This window comes from Temnothorax americanus, unplaced genomic scaffold (assembly GCF_048541705.1).
Source record: "Temnothorax americanus isolate GAGA-0224 unplaced genomic scaffold, ASM4854170v1 Scaffold18, whole genome shotgun sequence".
NCBI classification, from domain to species: Eukaryota; Metazoa; Arthropoda; class Insecta; order Hymenoptera; family Formicidae; genus Temnothorax; species Temnothorax americanus.
Genome location: NW_027509318.1, coordinates 2,831,272 through 2,850,417, shown reverse-complemented (window position 1 = coordinate 2,850,417; position 19,146 = coordinate 2,831,272). Strand labels below are relative to the sequence as shown.

The following is a 19,146-nucleotide window of genomic DNA, read 5'->3' as shown; positions in this document are numbered from 1 at the left end:
ATCTTTGAATGTTGTCAGGAGCAGTGAAAATACATTTCCTGATTACTTTATTGCCACGGATATGAATCGAATTTACATAACGCGTTAGCAAATTACGAAATAATCCCGGATATAGGCAGAATCAAACTCTCGCAAGCGTGTGCGATTGTAAAAAATTTCTCATTACCTTGGGGCTGCGTTCCAGAACGTTATGCTGGAAAGAATATCGCTTCACGTAGTAATCATGAAATAATCATGGAATAAAAATCGCTAGATCTTCCTTTTTATTTTAATAGCGTGTTGGGAACACTGTAGTACTTGTCATAATTCTTGAGCTTTTTCTTTGGACACGGGAAATTTTTGCGAACCGACGAGGGTAGACACGCGGTCGCGAAAGAATAGGGGGGAAAATAGCAAGCGGGAAAGAAGACCGAGAGTCGCCGGGAATACATTTCCCGGTTGTCTGCTGATTCTCGAAGCAAAGGGCATCTTCGGACAAGCGAAGCATTTTTAATCTTCAAAAGCAAACATACAGAGATGGTGAAGAGAGTGGTGGAGCACGGAAGAAAGTGCAAGCAAAGTTCTGTCGCAAAGTTTTGTGGAAGTTATTCAACTTGGTATAGTGTCGCAGACCGCGAGCTTGAGAACCGAATATTTTATTCACGATTGTTGAACGAATGGTGCATTACATGCGGGACTATTAAGATATTGTTCGTATAACGATTTATGTGCAGTGCACCATATCTATGTGCAGTGGATGGACAATGCAGCTGGACTGCGACTAGAGACTAACCGATTCGAAATCTCGTTATTCTCGTTAATCTCGATAATTCGAATTAAAACGGTAAGCTGTAATCGGGCAAAGTGCGCATTGTACAATATATTAACGCGTTAAAGGAAAATACAGTTTGCACCGCCGTGACATTGGTTGAATAACGAACCGGTAGGTTAATAATGACAGACAGTTTTCCCTGGTAAGAGAATTAATAATTCAAAATGTATTTCATTTTGGCCCCGGACATTTTTACTTCGCTTTGCTAAAACAAAGTATCTCGTAGTTTGAAATAATTATGTTTTTGCCAGAGATCCCTTTTTCCTATTCACTGCATTTTATTCTATGTGAAAATAAGAGAAATTTGCGGAGAATTAAGCATTCTTCTATTATATAAAAATATGAAGGAATGCACTATTAGAGTAAGACTGCAGTATAACATTATTGTTAGCTGAATACATATACAATTACGAAAAAGTATCTTACAATCAATTGTAAGTATACTCGATACGCATCTCGATGCACATACGTATACGTTATTTAAATATTTATATATAAGTGCATGTTTGATCATTCTATTTATGTTTGAATTATTGAAGGAAAGATAAGGCTTACTCTTTCTCTTATTTCTGTATCTATCTGTTTCTTTTCTCTATCTTTCTTCATCTTTACCAAAGATACAACTTAAAAGAAAAAAACATATTCTCTTCGCCGTTCTTTTTGTTGGAAAAATCAATTTTAATCGGAAAGCACGGGAAGTAAAAATTTACGAACAAATCCTCGTATCTTGTAGTGAAAAAGGCACCGGTATGCACCAACGATTTACTTGGTTTTATTGCGGACACTGCCATTTATTTCGATCCAGCTTTCGCCTCGCTGTTGGGAGCTTTTGAACGTCCACGGAACGAATAGTCCGCGGTAAAAGTGCTTAAACTCACCCCCCCCCCCTAGTGCAGAGAATTAAAGGCCAAATAATTTTTAAGCGACAAATTCAACAAAAATATTTAGAATTGATATTTTGATCAAAATTAAGAAATTCTTTGGCAAAATCCAGAGAAAATTTTCTATAAAATAACATAATTAAATTATCGAAGAATAAATAATGGATTTTTCATTTTTATACAAATATAAATATATTGTTCATTATGCAAATATAAAATATAAACGTTGTAAAAAAAAGAACGTAGCAACCGACAAGTTTTTGAAAAACATGCATAATAACGTGGATGATGTAGTGCATCTAATTAATCAGCCTTACCTTGTTTTTAAAAATGGGCATTGTGTTCTGGATGCCATGCCTCGTTCGCCGTAACGTCAGCGATGTAAAACAGTTTTTTATTTAGAATTTATTATTTGGCCTGGTCGCTAAGCTTTTCTCCGATAACTCGCACGCGAACCCTTAGGTGCGTGAAGTTTCCTTCAGGCATATTACCTGAACAAGCTAAATCAAAGTTCTTTATGACTCGCCACGTTCGGTCGATAAAATAACATCTTTCTACACGAAAATTTTCGTTGGAAGAGACGAGAGATTCTTATCCAATCCTGCGTTTAATTGCGCAATGTCTGACTATACTGAGCGATAACTACTACCATGTATAAATCCTATAGTCTTTCAGTTTGATTAAATTTTAGAGTTATTCAATTTCGCAGAAATTGAAATTATTTTTATTCAATTTTCTTTAAATGTTAAATTAAATTTAATATGACTAAACTAAATAAATTTGTTTATTTAATTGATATCTGAATTACATATATTGAAGAAAATAGATGTTTGCACAAATTGCAGTTTTTCGCGTTGTAATAATTTTACGCGTTGTCGTATAATCAATAAGCAATATTGTTAAGTCCAGGCTTGACTATGAGGCGCTTGATATCCGCACGAATGTTAATTAACCTACCTTAGCTGTATATGTTAGCAGGATGTTGCCTTGTCGCTCATTTTGCCTCTATATTGCCACGTCGCTCGTCTTGCTTCATATTGCTGAACTCAAAGCGGCAACTAATCCTGGTAACAGTACAGACCATCAATATTACTTAATAATATTCGATCATGTAAGCAGTGCTCTTATTACATAACGAACGACAATTATTACCAGCGATATAGTTGTCGTCGAATAATTACCAATTAAATACAATAATTAATCGACGATAAAAATAACAATTTATTTATACCGCTTTATCTTGTTGAACATAACAGCAGCTAATTATTATTTAACTGTTTATTCCAATATTGGCAAAAGACCCGCGTCAATCGACATACAGTGTATCGAGCAGCGTCTGGTTTTAAAGTCGCGCTACACATTTCTTTACGTCGGCCAACTTTTCGCATAAAGATACTTCCAGCAGCGCGAAATGTACGTGTGTGGCACGAGTAACCGACTTATACCGCCGAGTATAGTATTTCCACCGCCGCGCCGCCGCCCCACCGCGTTCCGCGTCACTATTTATTGCATTCTCTCGCGGGAACGCGATAAGTATTACTCCAGTACTCCTATACTTATAAAATCGATCGCGGCCATCCACAACGTGTGTACACATTCCTCATTCACTTTTTCACTTTTCTCGCGCCTTTTTCGCTCTTCACTTCAACTAGTTCTTTCGCGCCTCGCCGCAGCTCTCCAGATGACGAGCTACCTCTGATCGCCCGTACATCGATCGGTTTTTTTTCCCCACTCACTGTCTCTGCCGCGATTCCGTCATATGTATGCCGTAACGCCGTGACCTATCCCACGGAAATCGATACGTTATGCCCGAGGATATCGAACTCTTTTGCGAGCTATAGCCACATCGTTGACTCTGTCGCCTGATGGTATAAATGCTGCATAGAGCGCGGATTTTGATGGAAACAATCGGCCGACTCTCTCTTTTTATCTGTCTTCCTCTGCCTCTTTTTCTCTGTCACTTTTCCTGTCTTTCTCTCGCTCCCGGCGGTAAACGTCGCGATTTGAATTAGATTTAAATGTGGTGTAGATAAATGAGGAAAAATCCAAAGTGACTAAAACGGGGAAGGGAAAGCAAATGTTCTCAGGCTAGTTACTTTTACATGCATAATTCATGTACATGCATTTCCTCTGTTCACGTGTTCCACTAAATGTAAAATGGCAAGTGGTATGAGGCACAAACAACGCTCATACACACGTTTTTATTAAATAACGTAACCAAGACCGGTAATTGCCGCATTAATAAAATTAGATCGTCGACGTTAATAAAGCCCGTAATTATCATAATTTTATATTAAATTACAGTTTTTATTGTGATATATGCCATTATCGTATTCATTACACTGTCCTTTGCTTCTCATTAAATTTATTCTCATTTAATATCAATAAATGACACAAAATTATTGTATTCGAATACTTGCTCTCCAACCATTTATTTACGATGTTACGTGCGAACGTCTGCATGGTTTTCGTATAACATTTTGATATATTTTCAATCCGTTTGAAGGAACTCGAACCTTCGAAATGCGGTGTGTTCTTCGCGAATGTATATATCTATCGAATGTTCCCCTAGCAATCGAACATTCGGCGTGCAAATCTCGGATCCATAATCCAAGAGTCGAGTGATTGTCGACACCACGGTGCGACGTCGTGCAATGTTCTTTCAAAAATCGTCTTTACCGCGGCCGGAAAACACGCGCGACATTGCGTCTTCCATCCTCCATTGAGAAAAAAGCTCCAGAGTAAAACTGAAGAAGAAACTGTGTGCGAGATGACTGTTCGATTCGCAGTTACTACTTTTTCCTCGGTGAATATCCATGCACTTTACGCGACGAAACGTCATTTTACACGCTTAAAGCGCACTAATATCTTCTACAGTGTTGAGATAATCGTCCTACGAGCGTTTACTATGTTCGTCGCTTCTTTTCTTAATAAGAAATTCTTAATAAAAGTATTGTTCCGAGACATAAATAGTTTGTTCATCGCAAGAGAGAGACTTTTCAGATTAAGCGTCAGACGGGGTGTACTGTCCATTTAAAAATTGCACCTCGAAGTCTGCGAATACTTTAAGACGTTGTGATAAACTTTTTATCTGTCCAAATAATGTTTGCGCATTCGTCGAGAAACCCGGTGATACATACACCACCACAGGACCGAATGCCACGGCCGTAGACGAATATGAAACGGCAGATGTGACATTCGTCGTGACGGCGTCTCGCTGAAAGGGGAAAAAGAAAATGAAGAAGAGTCGGATGACGGGATGGGGAAGGGGGCGGAATGGAATAAAAAGGAGAAAAACGTTTGCCGGCTGCACGCTTCGCGGAGGATGCTGGGCGCAGGGAGATCGGACAAACCCGGGGCGAGGGGGTTGGCGGGGGTGAGACGGGCGATAGTACAAGGGGGTGGCATCTAAATGGAGATGTCTTGTATGCAGAGCCGCGCCGTCAGGACGATAGCAGCTCGAAAGCTGCGTCCGTTTCCAAGACTAAGAAACAAAAGTTGCTAAAAGGGAAATCTATCAGGAGATACTCACCCTCTTTTCCTGAAACTTCGTAAAATAAACCGATTCTTGCTGTTTCTGCTCCTTTCCTCTTCTTTTTTTTCAGATATATTGTGGTTTCTTAAATGTAGTTATACTTCTGTCAATGTACAGTCAATATCTCATATTAACGAGCGTTTATCTCTCGACATCCATATATATAATATTCATAATTTTTATATATAACTTTGATACATGAATGCTAATTAGTTTTAACTTGTTTTTACATGTTTTGCTTTACAATTTTGTACATTACTATTATTTCTTTACCTTATTAGGGGCCTGCTTCAGAACAGTGGATTTAAATTTCTCTTTCATAAAGGATTTTTTGCGACTCAAAAGTTAAACAACTTTTTCAAGCTTAGTCAATCTACATTTAATTACTCATGTGTGCTTCAAAGTAAACTACAGTACTGATGATAGTATACAATCAGTACTCAGTACTAGAAAAACTCAGTCTTGTGTGTACATTCGTAATTGATAATGTAATTATTTTTACATCAAACCTTATCGCTGAAATAACAGATCCTATGGAAAACTTTGGAATGATTTATGATGGAGACGCTAATGGTTAGGTTGTATTGCAAAGTACGGAGAAGTGCGAGGAAAATAGAGACATAATTGATCACTATTGTACATTGTCGCTATAGAGTAGAGTTGAACGGACTATCTCTCGTTCCGATCTCTATATAAATATACCAGCCTGGAAACGAGAATGAGAGAGCGGTCAGTTTGTTGACCCGATGTCACGATTTTTAAATCACGTCAATCTTCACGATCTTTCAGCACTGAAAATTGTCTCGTACTTGGAACATTTTTATTTGTCGAAAATATTACCTACGAGAGGCCGAGCGTCACGTCGTGTTTTCCACCTCCTGGCTGTCGCTATCGGCACCATCGCGGTAGGGAAACAAGCCGATAAAAATAATCGGGGCATCTATATGAGCGGGCGCCTCTTGAAATATGCACGCGGCGGTATCGCCCAGGCGTGTAAAGCTACTTGTACTTATTCTCCCCCGAAGTTGTCTTCCGCGTACGCGCGTGTGTATATGCATGTCGACATAATTCTCAAGCAACCCGTTATCCTCGAGCGATTGTTACCGCTTGCGCCCGGTCTGGCCTATCGATCATCGGTAGATAGCAAAGACCGATAAAAGCCCACTGACTGATTGCTAAAGTGCATCGATGTGGTGTCGATGCACCTTGCACTCTTCATCGATCGCGAGACGGCGCGGCGCTCCACTTCGCAGTTAGACTATTTATTTTCAGATATGTGTAGGTATATATGTAAATATATATATATATATATATATACATATATATATGTAGGTCCAGAGGTATGTTCCGGGACTGTTTACGTTTTTTGAAATGTACAGTCCTGGAATATAACGCATATATATGTAATCAGATTCAAAAATAAAAGTCCCGGAACATACTTCCGGACCTCTATATATATATACATATATACACATATATATATATGTATATATATATATATACACACACAGGCGCGCGTGCCTTTCTTTCATCTCGTAGGGAAATATCGTTACGTTGGAACGCACGTATTGAGGCAAGTCGGCCTCTGCAGTCGGTGTATATTGATTGAATCTAATTTTATTCGGTTTCTAGTGTTACATCAAAATTGCAAATGGATTCTACTGCGGGTTGAGCACTTTTCGCGCAGATTGCACCACGTTTATCTCTGCAGAATTGGCATCGGAACAAGGCGGATTAGGTCAGCGATGTGGAGTTGATCTTCTCTTAGCGAAAATTTTATCGAAGAGAAACAAAAAGAGAAAGAAGACAGAGAAAGAGATCTTTTTTTTATAAACAAAGAATTATTTCTGGAATTAAACATTTTGGTGACTGTGCTTCCAATTACGAGTCTATGTCTCTCACCTAATTGTACAAAATCTTTTTTTTTTTTATAAAAGTCCTTTATTTTTAATAGCTCACAAGAGATGCATTAACGCTCCGCGTTATACTAGACATCGCCGTACGAAAGATTCGGGAAAGAAATAAATACCATCAGCATGGCATAACGTCTGTATGCCATGGATCCCCGCGCGTAGTATTAATAGCAGCTCATTTGAGCGCTTTGCGCAGACTTGAAATGGGAACGATGGCGGAGCGTTTGCTCGACAGTTCGAGTTTCCTTAAGCGCACGACCCTATCCACCACCTTCGACCCTCCCCTCGGCCTTCCTCTCGGTCGCTCACCGGTGTCTCGTTCTCGTTGAAACAAGCGACGCTATTTATCTCCGTATCTCACCTTCTTGGCCACCCCCTCGTGCTTAGGTACCCAGCGACCCTAAGGCTCTTCCCAAGGCGATCCGTGCGGTTGCCTCATTAAGCCGGTTGCACGTCCCGCGTACATCGGAAATACAGCCGGCATCTGCAAACTCTGTATCTTCTTATGTCTTGAAACTGTTGACGGTCGAAGACCGTTGAGATCTCTCGAGATTCGTTGCAACGTTTCAGCCAATCTTTAGCTTCTTAGCGATCTGAATGAAATGCGGACATGATAATTTTTGCAACGAATTTCATCTATTATCTTTGACTAATATTTGTTTATTTTAAATTAACATTTTAGTTAACTTAAGTTTTAGAGCGGATAACGTAGATTACAAGATTTTTTTTTAATCAATAAGAAATTTACGATTGCTAAAAAATAGTAATCAATAAAACAAAATTACAAAATCATGTTGTTATTGCAATATTTTTTTTTTACTTACATATGTTATGTTTTATGTGAAAAATGTAAACAATTTATTTTTCAAAAAATAATTGAACTCACTACGGGGGGGAGGGGTACTGAGAAGTTATTCGGCATTATTAAATCGATAATTGTTATTTTGATTGAATGATAGTTGCTCATATCAGACATATTATTCTGTAACATATCATGCGTGTCTAATAATATATCTATTACATATTGTATGTAGTTCCATGCTTTCTGTATGCCAATCCTTCTTGAAGGTACATGGCCTATAGAGAGATGCAAACATCATCTCCTCCAAAGCACTTAGGGCTTAGCTGTTACATGCGACGTCATCGTCTGCCTCATTAAAACCAAACTGTAAAGACCTTTATATGCAGAGTATTCGAAAACTGGCTACTCTTTTCGTGGACGGATACTTCCTTATCTTTTCTCGTAATGAGACGTTAGATGTCATATCATTTCGCGATTTTTAAATTTCCGGCTTTAAGTATCTTAATACCCATCAAGCTCGAATTAATTAGCCACTTGAAATTGAGGGGAAGAATATATCTGATTTGAAGTTTAATCGAATCTATAATTAAAGATCATTAACTTTAAAATTAAAAACTGTTATTATCTGTAAATAGAGAAATCAATTATTATTATAATTCAATGAGAGAGACATAGATAAAGTTAGTGGTGACAGATCTGCAACACTGTATATGTTTGCAATGCATCTTATCGCGCATCTTAGTTTCGCGAGACTTATAATGCTTCATACGAGACTTTCTACACAGTGTTATATTTATTATATTTGTACACCAAATCGATTGACTTGATTTATTAAACATTAAATCACACGATATGAGAAAAGAATTAATTGGTCTTTATAATAAGTTAGAAAAATTATCAAATCGAATAACTATAGTAAACTCTAAAAATCTAATTTATAATGGTGAGTGTCAAATTGATCATTTTGAATTTTTGAGTAACTTCATTCCTTGATATAGAAACTTACATTGATTTTTGGCAAACTACTTTTAACAGTTACTTTTTACAGAATTCTTTTCAACAATGTGATTTTATTTATATAGGTTTAGCATAGGTATATCGACGTGTATATTTTTTAATAAACGATCAATTAATGTTATTAATTCAAAAGCTCGGCGTTTTGTCACTGCTCTCTTGATAACTGTTCTTATCACTGCACTCCTACCCGAGATGAACGATGGTTCTCCCATGGCAGGCATCTATCATCTTCTTTTTAGCGTTAGTTTTTCTACTTTCTCATCGTTTACCCGTTGGACATATTGTTATTCGCCGGCTGAATTTATCCCGGAGACTGCCGGGAGCATGAACGAGGTGTCGTCGTTTTGATGGCGGTAGATGATAGCTGCCTCCGAGCGCAACGCAAGCCGGCGCTCGCGTATCAGGGACATCTATCCCTACTATAAACAGGGGTCGTGCACTTCAGTCCTATATCTACCTCGCAGATACTCTACGCTACTACACCCTCTTCTCCCGCGGTACTTAGATCTTGGGCGACGCTACATACACGAGACGTTCTCACCCGCCTCATTAAAGCCAGCTGCAGCGAAAGCCTTTCCCTAGGTCGGTGTGCGTCGTGTCTTGTCAATCCTTGTGCGCTGCCCTACGGGAGTGTGTCGCCGGCAAACACACCCTCCGAACAGGGATCCTCTGTTATTCCGCTTTCTCTCTCTGATGATCCGTCGACTTTGCGATTTTTCAGGTAACGTCGTCTGGCTAATTAAATCTGTCGCTCTTGGCAGAACGATGCCCTTCGGCTTAGCGTAAGCCTCTTACGTCCGGGATTAGAGGTGTGTGTATACTTAGAAATTATTTCTCCGACGGAGATGTTTTATCGAAATTTTTCCTTCCGACTCTCCGTCTTAGACGAAAATAGCTATTCCGTTTTAATAATGCAAAGAGATAAGGATTATGCTCGTGCATGTACGATGTTTTTAATTCCCTAATTTTCCACGTATCTCGTTCTTCGTAAAACAACGTTATTTGTAGACAATAATATAAGGCATTATTTATAAAAATTATCTTAAAACGTTTTTATTATTAAATATTAAATATTTTTTGTTATAAAATATTAAATTTTGTATATAAAAGAATATTACTTAGGTATGTCATACATATATATATACAGCAAGCATTTTATAGAGAGAAAAACAAAGAAATGAAAAGACCGTGAATCCATTACAACAGAAAGTATTCTTCAATATTGATAAATAATATTTGAAGTTGTCCCTTTGAACAAGATAATACATATGTCGGATGTCTGGTCGAAGTTGCCTAATGTTATATTTACTTATCACAATGTAACTTCTTTTTGATTAGTAATCGACATAGAGATATCTTTTATCTTTTTCCTTGGTGACCTGGAAAAAACACGTCGCGGACTCAGGATGAAAGAGGAGAGAGATTGAAATAATGTATTTGCTCGCTCGTCGGGAATTGAAATGGGTTCGAGGTCATGGTCGATGGTTCGGCTGATGGAAGAAGTGGATTAAGGGGGCGTCTCGTGGCGAATGGAAATCGGAAACTGCGGGTATCGATAAAACCGCCGTCCCGCTCTTCTCTCCTATCGATTTATGGACGTGGTTACGGCAATGGACTGTTGCCCAGGTGATTTGATGCTACTCTATAAAGCATGCTTCCGTCCGTCCGAGCAACACTTGTTTTATTTTGAAAGTTGGTGCTGATATCGTCTATAGGGTCGCGTTCGTAAATTTCTTAATGTGACCTATCCATAGGTTATTTATGCTTCGGATAAAAGACATTTCTGGGTCATTCGATGTCCACATTTCGTAAGTTTATCTTCTTAAAAATATCTCGCATGAAATATGAAAAGTTCTAACTGTTTTAAGTAAAAATCAATATACGTCATATCACAGTAACCTTTCAGCGTTTTATATCACGATAGGTAGTATACACGTGAAATGAGTTCGTATCCTTAAAATAGAGAAGATGGTTTTTTAAACGCATGAATTTAACGGGTAATATAAAATCTAGCGATAGTTCGGTATATTGTGACGATCTAAGAATACACGTAACATAATTTAATTAATAAATCCTTTCTTAGATAGTTAACATTGGTTTTAATCTGAGAATTATTTTGTCGAAAAATTGTTTAATCTTAAAGAATACTTTTATGAAAGTTATTAAAAGTTAGATTATTAACCTTTTGAAAATGATTTGTAGACTGGAAAATCCACGGAGACGTAGTAATGTCTTGGACAGTAAAGACAGACATGACGTATTACGTTCGCGATCGAGTTTACATGAACGTCGCAAAATATCTGGCGAGAGCTTTAGGTCGACATCCCTCGAGAAAAGATCGATCATCCACTCGTTACCGAGGCGAAACTTTACACCCACTTCTTCAGGAAGCACTTAAGCTACGCTCGGACTATTCGGACTAATAATCCCGCGGCGCTACCTTAGGTGCTATATTACCCTGTTTCGCAAATTCGCCAACTTTATTTTTTATGCACCAAGCACTAAGAGCGACACATAATCGATGTCGTGTGTGAAAGCTTCTCTTATATACATCGCGTACTTTGCTTAGAGTAACTCTCGACAAAAAAATCTTGAGATGATATAGGAACACAAACTAAAATATATCGAATCAACTGTGGACATAGAGCTTTCTAAGAACTTGTGTAGCACACTGTGGCCTACATTTACATTTCTTTGTACGTAAAGTGTACTTAAAGCGCGTTAAAATATTTCACTATAATGTAACAACCTCCGACTCGTTTTATTTTAACATCAAATATTAGTTAGTTTAACCTAACTATATATTTACATCTATCTAATTTAAATATATATTTAAAAAAATAAGCTTGTCACACTATATATTGTCTGCGAACAAAATTGCGTATAAAGCATGATTCGTTCTTTTCTCGGTGTCTGACACGGCGTAACCGCACGACGTTCCGCGTCTTTTTACGAAGAATAGAGTATTCCGCTTTTGTGTCGCGTACGCCTTTCTTTACGGTACACTTGATCGGGGTAAGGGCAAGCCTAGCCCGAGCCCGAGCCATAAACTGCAACTGCAGGAATCGTGCCAAGATTCGACAATCCACCCGCTGTCGGTTTTGCCGGTCGCATACCGGCCCGTTGTTTATTCGTATTCGCGAGGTAACAACAATCTGCGGTTCTCGTGTTTGCTTTCGCGAGGCGAGAAGATCCGCGGTCTCGAGTGCTGTATTTACAAGAGTGCTAGCTCGTGCCATTGTAGCGGCAGTGAAAAGAGAGATTATATATTCATTCCGCGAGAGAAAAGGATGAAGAAATAGTTCTGGCGAGCTGCACATTCGTGTCCCGGATGATTAGCGCATTTCTTCTCTACTCCAGTTTGAGAGAGAAGAAAAATGGAATTTATTTTACAGTAGTGCGAAGACTTAACTTTGTTAGTATAATAAATTAAGTTGTACAAAAATGAGCTAGAAGAGAAAGAAAGAAAGAGAGAGGAGAAAGATGTTAGTAAGAGGAGAAGTTCCTCTAATACCAGAACCAAATAAAATTATAATAATGTAATTATATTTATATATATAGCTTTTATTATATTTATTAAATATTAGATTTGTACAATATATTATAAATGCAATTTTTTGAAAATAAAATACATTGATACGAGTCAATAGTTCGAACATTTCGTTGCAAACGTTCACTAGATTTCCTATGAATAATACGAAGCAGAGAAAGCTCTGTTTATGATTCCTATTAGGATATATACGAAACCTAGGGTATGTTCGAGATTTTATTTCTCGACGCGTCCAACGGGGAACTTTATTTTCTCGGCGAGAACGCACGCGAGCATCCATCTCGCCCCTGAGGGGCCGGGTTCGGGGGCAATCGGGGCGTAAAATCGAACGGATTCAATTTCTGTCTTGATTCGCCGACTTCATTACTCCTTTACACACAGTTAGCTATATACGCAGCCGAGCCCCTCGTACATTTACCGCCGCCCCTCTAGGCTTCGTGATTCCGAGGGGTCGTTCTCCTCGGGGCTTCAAATGAGAGCGGGGCTAGTTGGTTGCTAGCCCCCGAACGGCACATCCGACGAAACGGAGTTTGAGTCACGATCGCGGGATAGAGACTCTCGGTATGAGCGAAAGGGTGATGTCGGAGCGAAGAGCGATGGTCGGATCCTTCCTTTTCCAGCAGGGGAGCTTTCTCGCACTGGCAAAAAAGTGGGGGAAAACTTTTAGGTAGCCTTTTGGGAGGGCTTGTCATAAACTTTTATTTTCAAGAAGATTGAAAGGATCGCGACGCAATTTAATGAAACGTCTTGTCTCCCCCGTTTTGCCTCCGAATGTCCATTGTGATCTTTAAGAGAAAATCGCCAAAAATTGGAGCGATTCTTGCACACGTATTAGATACTTATATTAAAATTAATGAATATATTACTATGGTATCAATTTCAATTACGAATCTGGATGAAAAAACGGCCCACAACAATGCCGCATGCTTTATTTTTATTAACCGTATCCGCACAATTTTTGTATGCGGGTAGTACGTTCGAGATAAACGCGAGACGATAAGATCGGATAGGCACACTTAATGCCGACCGTGTGCTAAGAATACACGTGCCGATGAATCTGGGATTTGGAGCACCATTTGCTGAATAGAGTTCAGTTAGACTTGAACACCGTTTCGTCGAGTTCGGTTTCAGCGTATTTGGGCGAAGAAATTGGGAAAGAGACGGCGGCGGAGATGGGAGATAAGGAAGAGAGAAGGTGCTAGATATGTCCTAGCGCGAAAGGCAGGGGTATTACCAGCAGCAGAGAGAACGGTCGAAGTCAAGGCTTGAAAGGGTAGAATTTCGAGAGTGCTCAAATTGGATCAGGGAAACTGAAGAAAAAGAGCCGCGGTGAGACGCCGCGCGCCGCGCCGGATGGAGAGAAGAAACGAGAAACAGAAGAATGGCCTTAACGAAATGCGACATTCACTTTTCCTCGCGCATTATAAGGTTTGCCGTTGGAGACTCGCGGAAGAATAACGAGGATCGAGTTATACTCTCAACGACTATAATGTTATCCAAAACACATTACTGATTTCTTCCGGTAGAAAAGAAAATACCGGCGAACCTTGTTAAAAGTAAATTTAAGAGCCGTCTGCTACCTTCCTCCACTCATACACACACACACAACTGTATATCAGTGCACCAATTGATTTTCGGCGCGGTAAATAACGTGTGGCATGCGATCTTTACCTTTCTCAAAGAATACTAACAATTTGAATAATGTTAACATTGCTTTTATGCCTCACAGCGCTTTATTTCGCTAGCGGTTCGTACAGCACGGTACACCCTCGTTTATTACGCCGTAATCAACGCGCATATTGCGGTCCGGAGTCCGGGGTATTTTAGACATTATCTTCAGACATTTAAAGCGCGTTCCACGAGGGTTTCTCGTGCAACCTCGTAAACGGTAGTGCCAAGTCCCTAATTTCCATCGGCAAACCCGCGCGCGCCCGGCTTGCAACAATACGTACGCCCCCGCTCATTACTATTTGGCGCTTGATACGCACTCGGCTGCGGTGCGGGTCGCGACTTCAACGGTGGATTCAATTCCGTCGGCCGTCGCGCCCGGCGTCCGGGTATAAATGCAAATGAAAATGCGGTCCGACGCGGATCGGGGAAACGTGACTTTTGTGCACCGTGTTCCACCGGACCAGAAACAGCCCGGGAACAATCAGAAACGAGGTTTAACCCGGAGGACGCGCGCGTGCTCGTGCATCTGTATTCGTCCATTTCAGATTTGCAAGTCCTCTGTATTGGGTGGTTATCGGATCCACGTGCCCTGTTTTGTTCGCCCACGCTCGCCCCGGTTGCGCGGTTTTTTTCCTCTTTTTTTCTACTCCATTCTTCTTGTTTCTTCTATAACGAGCGTTGCATGGAACAAAATTCTGGACGACACCGGCAGTCGGTTTGATTACCATTATTTTGCCCCGTGCTTCCTCTCTGCTCTTCGATCTCGCTTCGGTCTTTATCGAGATGAATCTCGGCGTTTTTTTTTTTTTCGTTTTTATGTAGAGACTGCAGTTATTTCTCGGACAGATATTGAGATAGACATTTGATCTTAATATGTTCGACAATCGATATTTTCCAAGCCATTTTCGGTATCTGATCAAATCTGGCTTTAATGATAGACTTACATCCAGCGGAAAAACCGATAAATTGAAAGATCTTATTAAAAGTTTACGATAGTTTGTGAAGATCAATTATCTTGTAGGACAATAAAAATCTCTTTTTGAAAAACGCATGCGAAAAAAAATAATCTTTGCAATTAATCTATGACAGATCTCCCGAAATATATAAAGACTGTCCAAATGGAAACATAGAGACTAGCAGTTTGAGTAAAGTGTAATTTAAGACAGCATAAGAATATGCGCATTGCAGGTAAATATACCATACCGTTGCTGATAGTGGTATATATAGGCACACTTCTAACATTTATATATAAGAAGGTATCTCATCTCCAGTAATGTTACTATTCACGACGCAGCAATCCGAGTCTACGTTTCCTTTAAACGATCCTTATATAAAGCCGATTCTGAGTATACTAGTCTCAGCGATATTTATATATAGAAATCCTTCTTGTTATATTGTTTTCTGATTATTCGTGGAACTGTAACGGCGCAAGTTATCAAGTGCTATGCAAAGTAATCCCGCGGACGGGATTCCACAGTATATGATGAAGCGATTACAAGCTGAGCCTGGTCTTGAAATACAATAATGCATGTATCGAAAGCGGTAATATGCAACAAGGATAATGCGCACAACGACGGCCTTCATTACGGATTGAAATCATAGTGTTGCGCGATTGAATGATTTGATTCGATGACTCGCCGCATGGAAAAGTGTCGTTTCGACGACTGATGCGCAGATGCGCGTCAATTAGGTGGTCCGCGAGACGAAGAGGAATTCCATGCTCTGACTTCGCCGGGGAAGCGAATGACTGGTAGCGAGGGACCGGGAAGTGGGACGACCGGCGAACACGGGGTTAATTACTTTCCGTGCGCCTCAATGGGGTCGAAACCGTCGGCTCGATGTTGCACGAGGAACGCGTGCGAGTGACAGCTGCCTGCTTCCTTCCTCATTGCATTATCGATGATCATCGATGCTCGAGGAACGCTCGACTTCGCTGTCCTCTTCAGGATGAAAACGTGTCGGATCCATCTAGTGTAATGATTCTGACCCGACATCGCCACTGGGATTATCCGTCGTTTTTAAGATGGCGCCGTATCCGCGATTAAAACCATCGATCCGGCTCGAACAGAGCCCGATGATTAACCGGTGCGTGTGTGCGGCGTTTTATCGTCTCCTAGTTGAAACTTCACTTCTGTATATATAACGAGCAGCTGGATACATTGTTCAATACACTTGAATATCTTAGAACCTCTGAGTGTTGAATTTGAAACAAATTCGATTAAATGCAAATCAACAATTCGATTAAAATCAAATCTCACGTATCAGTTCGGGAAAATTTAAATATGAATGTTGCAAAGTAGGGCGGTTGCAAAATTAACTTTATTCGAAATATAAAAAGCATTAAAGAATTTGCGAAGTGCTGTGGAAATAAATTTCGATAAAAGTTTCAACTTAGAGATTTGTTTCTTGCTTGCTTTTCTGCGACGTCCTTAAAATCGCCTTCTAGACAGGATATTTTCAAAAGCTAGCTTTCGTTACGATTAAGGGAATAAATAAACGTTTCTGAGAGATCTGCTTATTCTCTTAATCTGCTAGAAGACGGACCTATTAGTATATTTATCACGGCAGATTTATTATACGTTATGATCATCTTTGCGTTTATTGATTCATGAAAGTAGTCTCTGTGGATCTCCGACTTAAGCTTCTCTTCACTTCGATGCGTTGCGAATTTAATCCAAGGATCACAGGAGCGATGGGAGTTGAAATCGGACTATAATGATCTTAATGCCTAATCCTGATTCACGGCTGCGTTTCCGTTTCCACTTTGCAAGTATCATTATCAGAACCGTTTACAGGAGACGCAATACGTAGATGCAGTTGGTGCTTTCTTCCGGTTTACACTTCCATTTTCTGCATTACATTTCCACCTCCTTTACATCCTCCTGTCATCTCCCTCGTAAATGCGTGCAAGTATTTGGTTATTGAGTACTAATTTTGTCAGTTGATTGATTTAGCTTATTGTTAGCCAAATGTGTTTATATTTATCGCAATAAGACACAATATTTGATGCATTTGCTATTTTTAGAACTACATTATTACATCCAAATTACGAGTCAATTTTTTCAATTTAATAAGAGAGAAATTGATTTTAAATTAATTTTAGAAAATTACTAAAAAAGTATAAAGTATAGAGAGTAACTTTGCCTCGATTACATTAAAATTATTATTTAAAAATATAGTTTTTTTTTTTATTTTTAAATCGTTAAATATTTTCATACTTTTTATCAATAAATTATGTTGAACATTTTTTTAACACTATTTTTTTAGTAAGAACATTCAGTTTTTATTTTAGCAAAAATCAAAAGTATTATATTTTTCGTAAAAATGTTTTCAAGACAGAATAATCTGATCAAGTTTTCTCTCTCTTTTTCCTCCTCGTCTACCTGTCTCTTTCGATAAATATTTTTTGAAGAATGTCAAGATCAGAATGGCTATGTTGTTACCAGACATATCGATCTTTAAATTTTTCATCTTTTATTGTGGTCACTTCTTTTTTTCTTCTTGTTATGAACTTCTTGTTATGAGACTCGCGTAAGGCGAATTAAACGTAACTTTTAGTAACTGTGACAGCCGTGCAAAGCAAACAGAAATTAGAAAGAGTTCCTTCCGGAAGTGGCCTGTTGTGCCGGAAGTGGCGGATGCGCTCTCAACTCTTTCGTTCCTTTTCGCTGTTCCCCTTTTCGTGCCGTCGTGTCACCCCCGTCATCACGGCGGGATTAACTTCCTTTGCCGCGCGAAATTAAATTATCAAGTTTTCAAGCGCGACCGTGGGAGAGGGAGGAGAGGAAATATCCACGCGCGGCGTGGTCTGCAACCGGCACCGAACCGGGCCTGGAGCTTTAATTCAATTAATTATTTAAATCGCCACGGCTTGCAAATACGCCGCTGTCACTTTTACGCACCCAAGCGAACCGCCGCAATTCTCCCCCAAAGTCTCTCTTTTCATTTTCGCTTTTTCTTTTTTCATTGATGATACGAATCCCTTCCGACGATGTGCCAAACAAAATTACCGTGCGTCTCTGATTCGCGGATATTATATCATTATTTTTTCGGTGACATGCACAAATAAACTTTTTTCGGGTATTTTATACTTGTTGAAAAACGAATAGTTGGATATATTTGATGAGAATGTTGACCAATCGAATATTTCGTCATTGAGAGAAATAATATATTTTGTAATAATTGAGAGAAAAAGAAAAAAAAAGAAAAGGAGAGGTCGTTATATTCATTATGTAACAAATTAATAATAATGTGGTGATATACTAACGGATATATATCGCATTTATGTCATAAAATCAATTAAACATGTCATTATCACATATTATTATTCCATCATCGCGTCTGTATGTTTTGCATATCCGTTTTACACGTTTTGCCAGACTTGTTTGGAATGCATTGTCTGGAACTGCTTTAATGATAGTAAAATTTGTCACATGAATGCGAAGTATACTTGTATTAGGGCCGAATATTTCATGAATAAATGCATGGCATGGTGCACCTTTGGCCGCTTCATTCAAAGCTGCAGCGTTGGAATTCCAACAGAGCATATTTTCTCAGTCAATTCTTTCAGCTTCTGTATTTAATTTCGTTTATTATTAATTAATTTTTTTTATATAATCGTTTCACGATGCTCTCGGTATTTCTACTTCAAATATTCATTAATATATTCTCAATGAAATTTCTTGTTGATACGATTGTTGCTCTACGTTATATGAAAATATTACTGTACTTCTTAGTCTAAATTTAGAATGTATACATTCTAAATACCTTCCTAAAGTTTTCGTGCTTCGAATCAATCATGGCCGTCGGCTTAGGTGAGCCTAAAATAAATACAAAGATAGATATTTGGCGAGCGCCTGTGTTACGCGTCACGTTCACGACAGTTTATTCTTATCGACAGATCGGAACGGCACGGCCGAATAGCGTTCGTCGGAACTGCACTCGCGGACGAAGGTCAATCCGATCG

The 19,146-nt window shown here is 39.2% G+C and overlaps 1 protein-coding gene and 1 long non-coding RNA gene across 7 annotated transcripts in view; one reads left to right on the top strand and one right to left on the bottom strand.

Annotated features, from left to right (window-relative positions):
* Window positions 1–19,146, top strand: part of LOC143896326 (agrin) — a 459,794-nt gene that overhangs the window by 97,727 nt on the left and 342,921 nt on the right. The gene's annotated exons all lie outside the window — the stretch shown is intronic.
* LOC143896331 (uncharacterized) overlaps window positions 1–19,146 on the bottom strand; it is a 254,905-nt gene that overhangs the window by 161,392 nt on the left and 74,367 nt on the right. Inside the window, exon 3 of the long non-coding RNA XR_013256615.1 lies at window positions 2,650–2,756. This is a non-coding gene — a long non-coding RNA (uncharacterized LOC143896331). The remainder of the gene's footprint in view (window positions 1–2,649; window positions 2,757–19,146) is intronic.